This window comes from Neophocaena asiaeorientalis, unplaced genomic scaffold (genome assembly GCF_003031525.2).
Source record: "Neophocaena asiaeorientalis asiaeorientalis breed wild unplaced genomic scaffold, Neophocaena_asiaeorientalis_V1.1 scaffold95, whole genome shotgun sequence".
Taxonomy (NCBI): Eukaryota; Metazoa; Chordata; class Mammalia; order Artiodactyla; family Phocoenidae; genus Neophocaena; species Neophocaena asiaeorientalis.
The window spans coordinates 768,530-783,233 of NW_020174924.1; the positions used below are offsets into that span (position 1 = coordinate 768,530).

The 14,704-nt window shown below is 41.8% G+C and overlaps 1 protein-coding gene across 6 annotated transcripts in view; it reads right to left on the minus strand.

The window, feature by feature from the left end:
- CHD8 (chromodomain helicase DNA binding protein 8) overlaps positions 1-14,704 on the minus strand; it is a 57,012-nt gene that overhangs the window by 40,474 nt on the left and 1,834 nt on the right. The window contains exon 1 of one of the 6 annotated variants that reach the window (XM_024761259.1): positions 4,856-4,948. The exons of 3 other annotated variants lie outside the window; for them this stretch is intronic. The gene's annotated coding sequence lies outside the window, so the exon portion shown is untranslated. Of the gene's footprint in view, positions 1-4,855; positions 4,955-14,704 lie in introns of those variants that run through there. 2 more of the 6 variants (XM_024761260.1, XM_024761254.1) reach the window with 2 other exon arrangements.

A 14,704-nucleotide genomic window follows, 5' to 3' on the forward strand; every position in this document is an offset into this window, starting at 1 on the left:
AAAGCTGCCTACTCAAGATACTTGTTTGCCATCTGCTGGAAAACTGTCATACCAAACATATTATCTATGATGACAGTGAACACCTGCAATGCACACCTTGCACAACCCTGCATGGTGGCCCAGTTCCTCTTTCCCCGAGAAAGAAGAGTTTCTGAATGGTGGGGACCACGTCTTATTCATCTGTGGATCCCTAAAGAACCAGAAGAATATCACATACACAATAGCTACTCAAAAAAAATTTAATGAATTAAAGTATTTGCTTGCAGCGTCTGGAATGAACCATTCAGTCCTTAGAGAAACTAACTGTTATTCCTGATTCCAAGATGAAACAGCAGAATACTTCCTATCTTGAAAAACTGTCCTACAAATAACTGAAATTATGTTTACTAAATCCACATCTGGGGCTTTAAGTTCATAAAATGCTGGGAAAAGGAAAAACTAAGACAAGGAATTATAAGTACATCACCACCTAACTAAACTATATGAAAGTGTAGTATCTGCTCTTTGTATATGATATCAATATTTGTCAATCCAGAAAAGCATTGCTTGATAACACCATTTCTCCCAACTTTTAGAAGATATCAGAGGAGAAATTTGTCAGTTACACAGTACAGACTTGACTGAAGAAGGCTCTTCCACACAACCCCCGAACTTTTTTTCCCCTTTCCTTAACCCATTCCAGTTATCCTTGTAAAACAATATAATGTGGGTAAGTAGCCCAGAAAATCAGACATAGATAAGAGAAGAGACTCATCAGTAGTTGGCACATCAGTCAAAATTACAAAGCATACGTGGCATCTCCACCAATGTTAAACAAGATCTTCCTAGCTTCAGTAATTGTATACCCTTCACATCTCAACCAGGGTCCGTATCACTTCCCACTCCTGGTTAAGCTATTCCACTAGCTCATTCCAGCCTCTCCTATCTAACACCTGCCCCAAAGTAACTCAAAATGGTGATCTGAAGAGCTATGGATAGGACTTCCCTGGTGGCACAGTGGTTAAGAATCCGCCTGCCAATGCAGGGGACATGGGTGTGAGCCCTGGTCCAGGAAGATTCCACATGCTGCGGAGCAACTAAGCCCATGTGCCACAATTACTGAGCCTGTGCTCTAGAGCCCGTGAGCCACAACCACTGAGCCCGTGTGCCACAACTATTGAAGTCCGCGTGCCACAACTATTGAAGCCCACACACCTAGAGCCCGTGCTCTGCAACAAGAGAAGCCACCGCAATGAAAAGTAGCCCCCGCTCGCCACAACTAGAGAAGAGCCTGCATGCAGCAACGAAGACCCAATGCAACCATAAATAAATAAATAAAAATTTAAAGTTATGGGTATTTCTTAATTTAATGAAAATCTACTCAATACTTGTATCGATTTTCTCAACACTACCATCAGCTGTTTTCTAGTTATGCCCTACTTTGCCACCTATTATCTTTCACCTCCTATTCACTGTCAGAGAAGTTACACTAAATATCTAACAGTTAAATGTCACAAAAAAACTACAGTGAGGGCTTCCCTGGTGGCGCAGTGGTTGAGAGTCCGCCTGCCGATGCAGGGGACACGGGTTCGTGCCCCGGTCCGGGAGGATCCTACATGCGGCAGAGCGGCTGGGTCCGTTAGCCATGGCCGCTGAGCCTGCGCGTCCGGAGCCTGTGCTCCGCAACGGGAGAGGCCACAACAGTGAGAGGCCCACGTACTGCAAAAAAATAAAAACTAAAAATATAAAAACTACAGTGAAAGTTTGCACTAACTAAAAGTTTATGCTGATAATAGTTTATAACCTGCCTTTTCTTCCATGGGGTATTTTGTCCTTTCCAGGAATCCTTGCTATTTATTCACCCAAATGCTCTTCCTTCCCTCCCTCCACAACAGCCCAACGTCAGAGAGAGAGAGAGAGATCTCATTTTTTAATGGGAGAAACGAGGCTAATAGCTTCTGAAATATTTCCTTACTTCCATATGACTCAAGTATAAGTTTTTAAAGGTCAATGCACTTATCATTTATCTCCCTTCCCAATTTTGGGGCCAAATTTCTGCTTCTCCTGGGTCAGTCGGGGCCCAATAATTTAAAAACCTCACCACTGACTTAATGCCACACACAGCATCAAGTCACACTACTTCTCAGTCCCCTCCCATCAACTCACCTCTACTGACCTAATTCATCTTGTACAATTTTTTAAATCCTAGTCTCCAGCTTCTTTTTTAACTCACATTTTTAAGTTGTCCTTGACTCTCAAAAGAATAAACCTTCTCCAAACATATTCCAACTTTCTTCACCCCTCCTTCTGTTCCTACTTATGGGTTATCCTGGCTATACCCATGTCTGGCCTACTCTACCAAGTTCATCTACCCCATGGTAGATGAGCTTGGTAGAATTCTCTTTCCATGGTTCAAACCCTGGTAATAAAAATAAACAGATGTTGGACTTCCCTGGTGGCACAATGGTTAAGAATCCCCCTGCCAATGTAGGGGACACGGGTTCGAGCCCTGGTCCGGGAAGATACCACATGCCAGGGAACAACTGAGCCGGTGCACCACAACTACTGAGTCTGCACTCTAGAGCCCGTGAGCCACAACTACTGAAGCCCGTGTGCCTAAAGCTTGTGCTCCGGAACAAGAGAAGCCACCTCAACGTGAAGTAGTCCCTGCTCACTGCAACTAGAGAAAGCCTGTGTGCAGCAACAAAGACCCAATGCAGCCAGATATAAATAAATAAATAAATTTATTAAATAAATAGATGTTAAGCACTCAAATATACAAAACCCTTAATATATCCCTAAGTAAAGCAACTGCCTAGATAAAGAAATCATAGCAAACTTTAATCATATTGAGAATGAAAGGCCAGTCTTCACCTACCACTGCCCCAAAGAGGAACATATGTATATGCTCAAAAGGAAAGACAGAGAGCTTGATGGTTGCACTTAATCACTTTCCATAATTCCAAACTAATGAGTAGACTAACGACAGAAAATCTTGGGGGGGGAGGGAGGGAGAGGGGGAGAAGTAGAACTAGTAAGTTAAGGTTAAAATCCAAGGCCACCCATCTAAAACTTCCAAATAACAAGCCAGAGGAATTCTTTACAGAAAGCCCTTCATCTCATCGTCTTCTTTAAGGAGAAACTACTCCCTTCCCTTGAAATAAACATAAACTGATGTTTTTTTGCAGCTTTATCATCTTTAATGTAGTTCTTCTGGGTTTTCTTAGAAACCTAGAGTCCCAACTCTCCTGTTCTTATTTTAACGTGTCTCCTACCCTTGCCCATTTCAATAACAACTTGTGGGTCCAATCATAAAAGACTTAGTTTTAATTCTACTCTATACTTTTCCATCTCAATCTCCCCATACTTTTCAACAAAGCAGTGATTCTCAACTGGGAGATGGAAGGTATGCAAAGTTTGAAAATGTGCATTCGGTGTTATAATTTTATATTTGTCAAATGGAAAAGGAAAACATCTCATTGTTTAGGTTATTTATATTCAATAAAACTGGACAACATGGGTAGGGGTGGGGGGCAGAAAAAGAAGTATGCCTGGTTTGGAAGGATTATCGACATCTCTGTGATGGGATAAGATTTCTTATGGTTTATCATATTGTTTATGACAGATGAGAAACACTGCAACAGAAATTAGTCCGGCTGTCTAAGACATAAAATTATATAAACTGAACTACAGACATCCATTCTCCCTTTACAGATTTCTCTGTACTATCCATCCTCTTAGAAGATAACAGATGAATGCCATATTGACAAAAACTGATCTTTTCTGGGGGGTTAATATGCACTTTTAGAAAGTAGCAGCCATGCCCACTTAACCTCTAACTGCTCAAAGAACAAACTATTTTACTTCAAAGTATTAATCTTGTTATTGGAAACTGTATCCTTTCAAGAGGATCAGCATAGGCAGGCAGGCAGACATAAACACGATATGGAAACAAGATGGGTAGAAGCAGTTTGAAGAAACCCCTTGATAATAAAATAAATCAGAAGGCTTAAAATGAAAATCACCAACATAATTTTAAAAGAGGAGGATTTAAAAACTGTATCATGGAGACATTTGTGAAACCCAAAGGGTCTCAAATCTTATAAAGAAATGGGAAATAAACATCCAAGGTGAACAGAATCACAATTTAGGGTCAGCAAAGGATCAGGATGGAGGGACACAGACCATAAGAAATAGAGCTATTAACTTGGAGCCACTCAGGAGATTCTCCTCACGAAGGTCGAGATCCTAGGCCATTTTCTCTATCTTCACCATTCTCAATTCCAAATGTGCGGCTACTGTTTTTGTTTTCCCAATTACAGAAAAAAGCACTCAAACCTCAATCAGGAGTATGGACATTTGGGGCAAACATGGCTGGTAAAGTGAGTCCTTCTGAATAAACAGGGAAAGCAAAATAGGCAACTATGAATGCTAAAAGCATGTTCGTATGTTCAAGGGGTAAAGGAGAAACTACAGAAATTATATGTACTCATGTGTAAGGGAAGGGGCAAGGTAAGGAAGTGCGGGGTTGACGGAGAGGGAGACGCGACTGGGGGCGGGGGTGGCGGGGACCCGGGTACATTACCTGCTCATACTGCCAGGGCTGGTGCCAGTAAGGCCCACACAGCAGAGGAGGCAGATGTCGGGCAACTGGAGCCCCCAAAATGGAGGTGAGGTACATGCTCTTGAGGGAGTGAGCTAGCGGGGTGCCCTCCAGGGTGGGGATGGCCAAGACGGGAAGATGCGGGGTGGGGGGGTGTGGATGCCCGGGTGGGAGCAATGTGAGGGTGGAAGCTACAGGCGGGAAGGCCCGACTAGCCCTTAAGTAGAAAAAGAGCTGTGCCTCACCCCAGCAAGGTAAGAGAGGTGCCTTTACCTGCAGCGGCCGTGGGGGGCCGGTTCGCCCCTCTCGCTGTCTCTCCAGCACCAGTTCCCCCTCCTCCAGCGCAGCCTAACTTGATGCTCCTGCCCGCCCCGCGTCCTCATTGGCTAAACTCCACTGCCACTCACCACAGAGGCAAACACGCAAAACAGCGCAATAGGCGGGACTAGACAGAGCTTCCCCCTCCCCCGCCACCGCGGGGTTAGGTTGAGAGCGCACGGAGAGGCCTATCCGGTTTCCAGGGCCAAAGCGAAGCCTGCAGCTTGCTTGAAAAAAAAAAAGGAGCCTGGCCAGCAGAACCGTCTCAAGCTGCGGGAAACTAGTCCTGGCGATTAAATTCCCCCACCACCTACACTGTTTTCTGCACACCAAAGAGCGTAAACTCGGGAGGGAGGGTTCCACACTAGGCCAACTCCGCCTCCCTCTGAATCCCCTGCCTTCTAGCAGCACTGTCAACTCCTCTGCTGTAGTGACTGCACCTTCTCCCACGACCCATTAAAAGGGGCCAAATCTTCCGTCCATCATGGGAGTGAGTCAGCCCAATTGCTGGAACATGGGGCCTTTTACTCTTAAAAGATAAAGCGCTCTCTCTGCCACAAGCCAAACTGCATTCTTGATAGCAATGAAAAACAGCCATGAGACGTGTAGAGGAAACTCTTAAGTAGCTCTGAAGTTCAGTCTTGCTAAAGTGTAAATCACAAAGAAGAAATCAGAGGGAGATAAGATTGAAGGTATAGGTAAGGGCCAGATCCTTCAAGGAAAAAGCCTTGAACGCCATGTTAAAGCATTTTCTTCTAGGTGGATGAGGAGCCACTGAAACATGGAACGACATAATCAGAAATGCATTTTAGTTAGCTAACTTTGGCTGTTTGATAGAGAATAGATTTGGGGGCTGATGTAACAGAGGACACAGAAGTAGTCAGGAGGCTGCTGTGGTAGTCCAGAAAAGAGTTGTATTGTGGGTGCTTGCTGATTTTTTTTCCTGCTTCCCCCTTCCTATATTGGGAGAATAGCACAAGGTTAAAAGTCTTCAATGGAAGAGTGGATCTTAATCCCCACTATAGAGCTGGGATGGGTGGGTGGGGGTACTAAAATGAGGGGCAGAGTCCCATCTCCTCTTCCTGTCGGAGAAGAAGTACGCACATGACCTAGCCTAGTCTAAGTGGACACTGCTGTGGAAAACCTTGACTTTGCAGTGGTAATACAAAGATCCAGAACCAACCAGTTAGACAATATTCAGCAATGTCAGACACTGGAATTCTGCAGCATCATAGACTGTTCAGTGCTATGATCCTGGCCACGTTCTCCATGTTTCCAACTTCCCTTGGTTTCAGATCATTTTCTAAATCAGATTCCCTAGCATTCCCACTGATTTGTGAGCCACACAATATCCTTCGAATATGTTCCCCTTCTGCTTAAGTTAGCCAAAAGATGATTTCTGTTGTTTGCAACCAACAAGATGATTAGAGCCTGAATCATAACAATCTGGTTCAAAAGGTAATGATGGGAAGGAAAGGCCAGAGCGGAATAATAGGGGATAAAAATTGGTAAAACCTAGAGTTTACAGGGAAAGATGAGTTCAGCCATGTTTAGTCTGAGTTACCTATAGCATGTTAAGTAGTGATATTCAATAAAAGGTTGGATTATAAATATAAAAGTTGCCTTGGTGACAGAGTTATCAGTATCAAAATAGTAGTTTTAAGAGTGGAGATTACCTAGGTAATTACTCTGGGTAATCAGAGCTAGTATATGAAACACTGCACCAATATTGTTGGGGAGACAACAGAGAATGTAAGGGGTCTGTGAAGAACTGGATGTCCATTCCAAAGAGAGCAGCTGCTATTCAGCTCTAGTTAAGTGTTGCCATATGGAAACACACATCCAAGATTGAAAGAGAACTTCAGGTTTTTCAAAAGCCAGAAATACAGAGTTTTATGTAAACCTTCTGGGTTTTAAATGCAGACAACTAATTTTTTTTAATGTTTTAAACACTATGCGTTAGAAAAGACACTTAGCTGGAAACCCCCAAATTTGAAATTTTCGGTGTAGGGTGAAAAAAGCTAAAGAGGAACCCAAGAGAACATCAGGATTTAAGAATCAGAATAAGCCACACCTACTAAGCAGGTAGAGAAGGCAAAGCTAGAGAAGCAGAGAGTGCAATATCACCGAAGCAAAGACAGTAGAGTGTTGCTGAGGGAAAGAGCGATCAATTGCATTGAACAAAGCAAAAATGTCCAATAATATAAGAACTTTAAAATGTCCATTGGATTTAATGCATCTCTACTTTTCACTGTCAAGCTAAGAGTAACCAGTCCCATATGAGCTTTCATAGTACTTTTGTTAAGTACTCTTTGGGGATAATTATCTTCTACTTCGTATTTTAGTTATATTTGTATGTGGAGGTATGATGAGCTTAAAGTCAGAGGGATCTAGGTTCAAATTTCTGTCCCACTAAGTAAATAAACCTTTCTGAGTCTAGTTCATTCCTCTGTACATAGGGGGCTCAAATTACAGGGCCATTAATGAGGATTAATGAAACATCTCGCACACTTCTTGGTATGTAACCACTATTTCTAGGAGGTACTCAACGAATGTTGCTGGATAGACTATTTAGAAAAAACTTTTTCCCAGTGTCTCTACCTACCTTGGAGATGCTAGGCAGCCTTAGAGGGAATCACCACCCACATGAATGGCCTTCAAAATAATTCATTAATTTCAGCAGGCTAATATCTATTGAGTTTGAATATGCACTGTAACCCTTGCTTCCTCTACATTAAATCTAATTTACAGCAAACAGGAATAACTATACTTTATTTATTTTTATTTTTATTTTTTTTGCGGTACGCGGGCCTGTCACTGTTGCAGCCTCTCCCGTTGCGGAGCACAGGCTCTGGACACGCAGGCTCAGAGGCCATGGCTCATGGACCCAGCCGCTCCGCAGCATGTGGGATTTTCCCGGACCGGGGCACGAACCCGCGTCCCCTGCATCAGCAGGCGGACTCTCAACCACTGCGCCACCAAGGAAGCCCCAAGAATAACTATACTTCAGATTCTAGCGTCTAAAGATCATGTTCAACTAACCAGCTTCAGTCAGCCTAACCTGCTATAGATGTTCTAAGTCACTAGCATCCAACTTTGAGTCGTGAGAGACCTAAATTAAAACTCTCAGGGCGCCAAGGAAGGGTCATAAAGATTTCAGAAACACCCCCGCTGCCCAAACACTTTTTTTGAACGGCTTCCAGGACACCACACTTTTCTGATTTTCATTCTACCTCTCTGGCCAATTCTCCTTTGCTATTCTTCTCCTCTACCAGCCTTTAATTGTTGAAGTTCACCAAGCTTTGGTCCTAGGCCGCCTTTTTTCATTCTATACTTTCTTTTCAAGAATGTCTAATTCACGTACAAGGTCTCAATTCATTATTTTCTTCAACAAACTATCTATATACTTACATCTCTCATTTATATCTCTGGGCAAGACGTCTGAACTCCAGGCCTGTTTATTCACTTGCTTACCCAATAGCTCTTCCTGGTAGTCTCTCCAGTCTCCCTGGCTGACCCACTCGTCCAACTCTCCCTATAAGAGGCTTATTACCTCAAGGAGACTGATTCCTTGGTAGTCTCCTCCATCCACACCACCACGCGCGCACACACACAGAGGGTAATCATCCTCCAGCATCTCCTATTCAGTCATGACTGTAGAGACCAGAAGCTCTCTTCCTTACCACCCCTATCCAATATTTTAAAATCCTACCTTTACCTCCTAAACATCCCTCAAATCCATCCACTTCTGCCCCTACTACCATTCTGGATCAATTTACCATCCTCACTTCCCTGGACTATTGCAATCGCCTTCTAACTGGTTCCCCATCGATTTTGCCTATTTAATTCTTACTTATCCTTCAAAGCTCATTTCAACATCGTCATTTCAAAGAAAAGCTTTCCCTGAGCTCCCAGACAAAAAACAGCCAAACTTGTTGAATGTACATTACGTACCTGGCCCTCTTCTAAACAATGAAAATGCATCAGCAGTTTCAATTTTCTTAAACTTGAAATAACTGTATTTTACAGATGAGGAAACTGAGACACAGGAAGATAAGCAATTTGCCCAACATTCCACGGCTAATGAAAAGTGGTGCCAGATTCAAATTTAGGCAATGTGGCTTCTGAAGTCACATTCTTTTTTTTTTTGCAGTACGTGGGTCTCTCACTGTTGTGGCCTCTCCCGTTGTAGACCACAGGCTCCGGATGCACAGGCTCAGCGGCCATGGCTCACGGGCCCAGCCGCTCCGTGGCATGTGGGATCTTCCCGGACCGGGGCACGAACCCGTATCCCCTGCATCGGCAGGTGGACTCTCAACCACTGCGCCACCAGGGAAGCCCTGAAGTCACACTCTTAACCACCCAACTATACTATGGTGTAGACTACATGCCCCTATTACAAATTCTCTTGTAACATCCATAATTTCTCTTTTGTAGTAGCCTGAATAACATTATATAATTCATTGTTTGATATCCATCCTCCCTCACCCCCATATTAGAATGCAAGTTGCACAAGGGCAAGGCCTGTGTATGACTTATTACAATATTTCCTTGGCTTATCAGGTGGTAAAAGGCACTCAGTGTACTTCTGTGAAGGGATGCATTTTCAACTTCCAGCCAAAGGTGTGTGGTAGTGGGGCTGTGGAGGGGTAATGCGGAGCTATCTGACCAAAACCAAGGGCTTCTCCAGACTGCTGAGATAGTAAACAGGCAGTGGCACATTTCCTACCAGAAACATTCAGAAGAGGCATCACAACATCTTAAGCGTCTTCACTTTTTAGGACCTGTAGCAGACACAGCTTTCAGGTATAGTAAAAGAAGCTGCATCTAATACACACATAAAGGACTATTTTCTATAGTGTGGTAATCACTATTGAAAGCAATGAAATTTTAGTTATCTCCTTTAGGCTTGGGACCATAAAGCCTTAGTGGTGACCAATTTGAAACTATGGCAAGAAGTGAATGGATGAAACCATACCCATATGACTCAAAAATAGGGCATGGATTCATTCTTAAGTCAGCCTCATTGTAGATTTTTTTCCAGTAAAACTCTGGAGTTTTGGTCTAAGTCTGAAGACAGAACGTAAGAACCTAATTTTTAACGATCACTGGGGTCAAGTTAGACTGGATCTGGAGGAGTTCCTCTTCACTGGCACATGTTCACCATTCAAAATAATAGTCTAGGTTCTAGATGAGGAATATCTAACTGAATTAATATATCTACCTTGTGTGACACCACTTTTGGACATCCAGCGTAAATAATGATATACATAATTTTTTTTTACTGAGGTAATACTGGTTTATAATGTTACATAAATTTCATGTGTACAACATTATTTTTCTACTTCTGTATACACTACAGCGTGCTCACCACCACAAAGTTACTTTCCATCCATTGCCATACAGTTGATCCCCTTTGCCCATTTTGCCCTCCCGCCATAATATATATACTTTAGGTAACAGAGTCCTGTTCCTCTTTATGCTCTCCCACACCACCCTCGCATGCCCTACTTTAACTGGGCCAAGTATACATATATTTTTTCAGCCTAACAGAAAAATATAAATATTTACTTACTTTTTTTTGGGGGGGGGGCCACGCTGCATGGCTTGCACAATGTTCCCCGACCAGAGATTGAACCTGGGCCGCAGCAGTGAAAACCGGGAATCCTAACCACTAGGCCACTAGGGAACTCTTAATTATTTATGAGGGATTGTTTTCACTGCAACATTTATGCTAAAAAATGTATGTGTGGCTGGGGGAGAAACACTGTTATTATCACACTTGTGCCTCTAGGCACAAAAAGTGACCCAGCGACATGGGACTGATGAAAATTCAGTTGGCTAGTTTGACTTGCATTGGCTAAAAAACTGAGTTCTTTGCAAGACTGACCAAGTGATTTTCCTCTGTAGAGCTTGAAATATTTCACATAATCTTATCTTCAAAATAACTAAGTTAAATAAAAGAAACTATTCCTTTTTTTTTTTTCCTTTTAACAGACAGAAACACAAAGACAAAAAGAAATTTTACATTCTCAAGATTCTACAACTGCTAAAGACACAGCTTTAACAGGCTATGGAATGCCTACTCGCCTAATGTTGTGGTCAAAGACAGTTCTCCTCCAGGGGTCAGCACTGAATTTCTAAATGTAGCGAGACGATAATGAATGAGGCTTTGAAGTCTGACAGATCAGAGTCCTACTCCTGGTTAAATGATCTAACCTCACTGTCTTATTTTTTCTCTTCTGTAAAATGAAAGTAACATCACATACATTTCCGGGGTTATTGTGAAGATTAAAAGATAATGTACAATGTTTGGCATACAGTAGGCAAATAAAAAGTTTATTATTCCCTGTCCAATAATTTAAAAACAGTACCACTAAAGGTTTCTCTCAAAGCAAAATTACTCCTTAGAGGTTTGGCTGAGCTGATCTGCTAAGCAGAATGGTGGGATACTAAAATAGATGCAAAAGTTTCATAATTAGAATAGCAGGACTGCTGGGCAGGATCAAAGGACTAGTACTACTGTGCTGAGAAAGCAGTATAACCCTTTAACCTCAAAACCACGGAACAGACTTCAACCAGCACGGTGGCTAGGCCAACAGGCAGGTAATTCAATTAATCATTTTTTGTGTTTGTATGAACGATGCCAGTGTCTGAATACTCCATTTACTTCACAATGCCTGCCTGTGGGAACTTACAGTTCTCCAAATGACTAGGCTGTCCCTTGGTAGCTCACATGCCCAGACCCAGGTACCTCAACTTTTGACTCCCATGACTTTCAGGAAAGCAGTGAATGGAAGTGACCACTACCCATATATATTTAATTCCTCAAGGAAAAGGTCCCCCCAACAGGAGGCATACCTGAAAGACAGGCAGAAGCACTACACTTTATAGAAGAACTAATGTGTAAATAAACAAAGAATGACTGGGTACTGAGTGGAAGCAATGAAGAATAAAACACTGGGGACTTCCCTGGTGGCGCAGTGGTTAAGAATCCACCTGCCAGGCTTCCCTGGTGGCGCAGTGGTTGAGAGTCCGCCTGCCGATGCAGGGAAAACAGGTTCGTGCCCCGCTCCGGGAAGATCCCACATGCCACAGAGCGGCTGGGCCCGTGAACCATGGCCACTGAGAGTGCAACCAGAGAAAGCCCACATGCAGTAACGAAGACCCAACGCAGCCAAAAATAAATAAATAAATAAATATTTTAAAAAAAAGAATAAAACACTGAAAGTTCAGTGTTCATGCAACTTGGTAGCTCCTATTCAAAAATCCTGAAAAATCTTCCCAGTCATTCAGTTTATTTAGATGGATGTATCCCTGATACACATCTGATACCTGTAATAAAACATGAAAATCATAGAATATGTGAAGTATGACTTTCGTGTTCTATTACAAAACTCTATTATGATTTAGTTCTAAGTAGGCAGCCAAACTACTGAAATCACTGGTTTCTTCTAGAACCAAAGAGAAATTCCCATATTACTAATGGGACTGAGTACTTCAGAATACCCATGTCCCAAAGGAATAATCCCTAAAGATGTAATGTATCCCCAAAGTATGCAGTGGAGGAAAAAAAGGAGGCAGGATATTCCAAAGGTTTCTCTAGTGACCATGAGAGACAATTTAAGAAACCCCAAAGACATTACAGGTCTTGAATATCCTTCCTCTCAGGTGAAATTAAGAATTCAGTTAATACATATTCTTTCTCAGAGAGTTACTGATATAGTTTTAGGAGAACTACAAAACAAAACAAAAAGGTGTTGTTATTACAGAGTTACTAATTACTGGAATATTGGGACATTGCCTAAAGGATTAGAACTATCAGATTTAGGGTGCTGACATACAGTGGAGGAAAGAAGCACAGTTCTCTTATTATCTAGTAATTTCAGTAGTATGTCATTTAATTACTTTTTTAAAATGAAATAAAGTCTGAAAATACCAAATAAAAAGAAGCCATAAACAATAAATTTCTCTGGGAATGTACTGAAGGAATAAAATCAGGAATGGTTCATTCTTTCAGTTACAAAGCCAATCTTTTCTTAAAAATTACACATAAGAGTAAGTAATGTTTAAAATCCTTCGTTTGATGTTGAAATATTTTTGTACTTTTATTTGAACATGTTCTGGGAACTCTTTTCAAACAAACTAGTGAGAATATACTTGGAAAGTCTGAATAGGAAGAGGCTAGAACATTGTCTAGGCTTCCTACACGGCTCTACTGCTTGGAATACATTCCTGGATTCATCCCTGCTGAAGGTGAATGCAAAGAAATTATCTAAGCCAGTCTTTCTGTTTACGCTAGGCTTTTGATGATCATGTAATGTACATTTGTGGGTAGAAATTAAGTGCTTTATTTTTAAAAGTCTCCTGCTGCGATCTGAAAGCAAGAATTAACACATTTTAAAGTTGAGCATTTTGCTTCATGCGTCATTCAACAACCAAGGGTCTAGTGAAGGATAGAAAGTGACAGGTGACAGAAGGGCAAAAGAAATGTTACCTATTGAAGAGCTTAATGAGAAATCTCAGAGACTACAAAGAGGTGGACTTATTTTGCAATACAGAGACAATGAAAATCTTCAAGACAATATGAATTAGTTTTTTAGGCAAAAAACAGAGCCAAATTACAACTTCATACAAGTGTACACACAAAACAAAACAGAGGTTAATGCTGGGGGAAGGTTATCCAGGATAAAATTCAAAATGTAATAAATGGTTAAATAAACCTTTAGGCAACAGTAAATGGTTCATACAACGGCTTTGTTATATAGAAATACAACTGTTGGGACCTCCCTGGCAGTCCAGTGGTTAAGACTCCACGCTTCCACTGCAGGGGATGCGGGTTCAATCTCTGGTCGGGGAACTAAGATCTCACATGCCGCTCTGTGCGGTCCAAAAAAAACCAAAAAACAGAAATACAACTGTTACTCAGGTATTAGGCACCAAAGGAAGTATACCCTGAAAATTAGGATCTCTGCATTCTTAAACGGCCTCAAGACAGATGCAAAAAGGGACAATGTAAGTGAATTAAAACAAAAGGCAAAGTGAACAAAATTGTAACAGAAGGGTGAAAGGAAGAGCACCAACTCTGTGAGAAAGAGAATAAATAATTAAAGAGGAGATACAAAAAGTTAAACTGAGTAAGATGAAATGATAGTCTATCAATGGACTGAATGCTAAAAGTAAAATAGTAAATACTAAGTTGGTTACAGTAGTGCAAGGGTAGGTCGAGCAAAGACCTACAGATCAGGGGCTGGCTCGAATGCAACTCCAGAAGTGGAGTGACTTCTAGGGGTGAAGGTAGAGGGTCCAGAAAAATATCTGTCTTCTGTTTATCCTTCAGGTATTAGGCTAAACCTAAGCTTAGAAGATAGCTTAACGCTTGCAGGACTGTGGACAAATATCTTCAAAGCATTTAGTATTCATCTGAACATTGTGAAGATGTTACAGTCCTTCCACAGATGAGAATATCAAATCTCATTCTTTCAGTAAGCAAGCACAGTGCTTGGCACCCACAAATTAATCTTAAGAGGTAGTTTTGCCCAGAAATACTGCACCCTTTCCAAAGGAGATGTGTACAATGGTTTCTTTTAAAGACTAAGCCCGATCGTCACCCTATCTTACCTTCAAAAACTCAACTCTTCACATAAAATGGCAAATTTTTCTTGTTACAAGCAAAATTCTGAAGTGGTCGTTACCACAATACCAATGGGAGAGGCCACAACAGTGAGAGACCCGCGCACCGCAAAAAAAAAAAAGGCCACATGCACAGTATAGATCACACATGGGGAAGGTGACAACCATGCA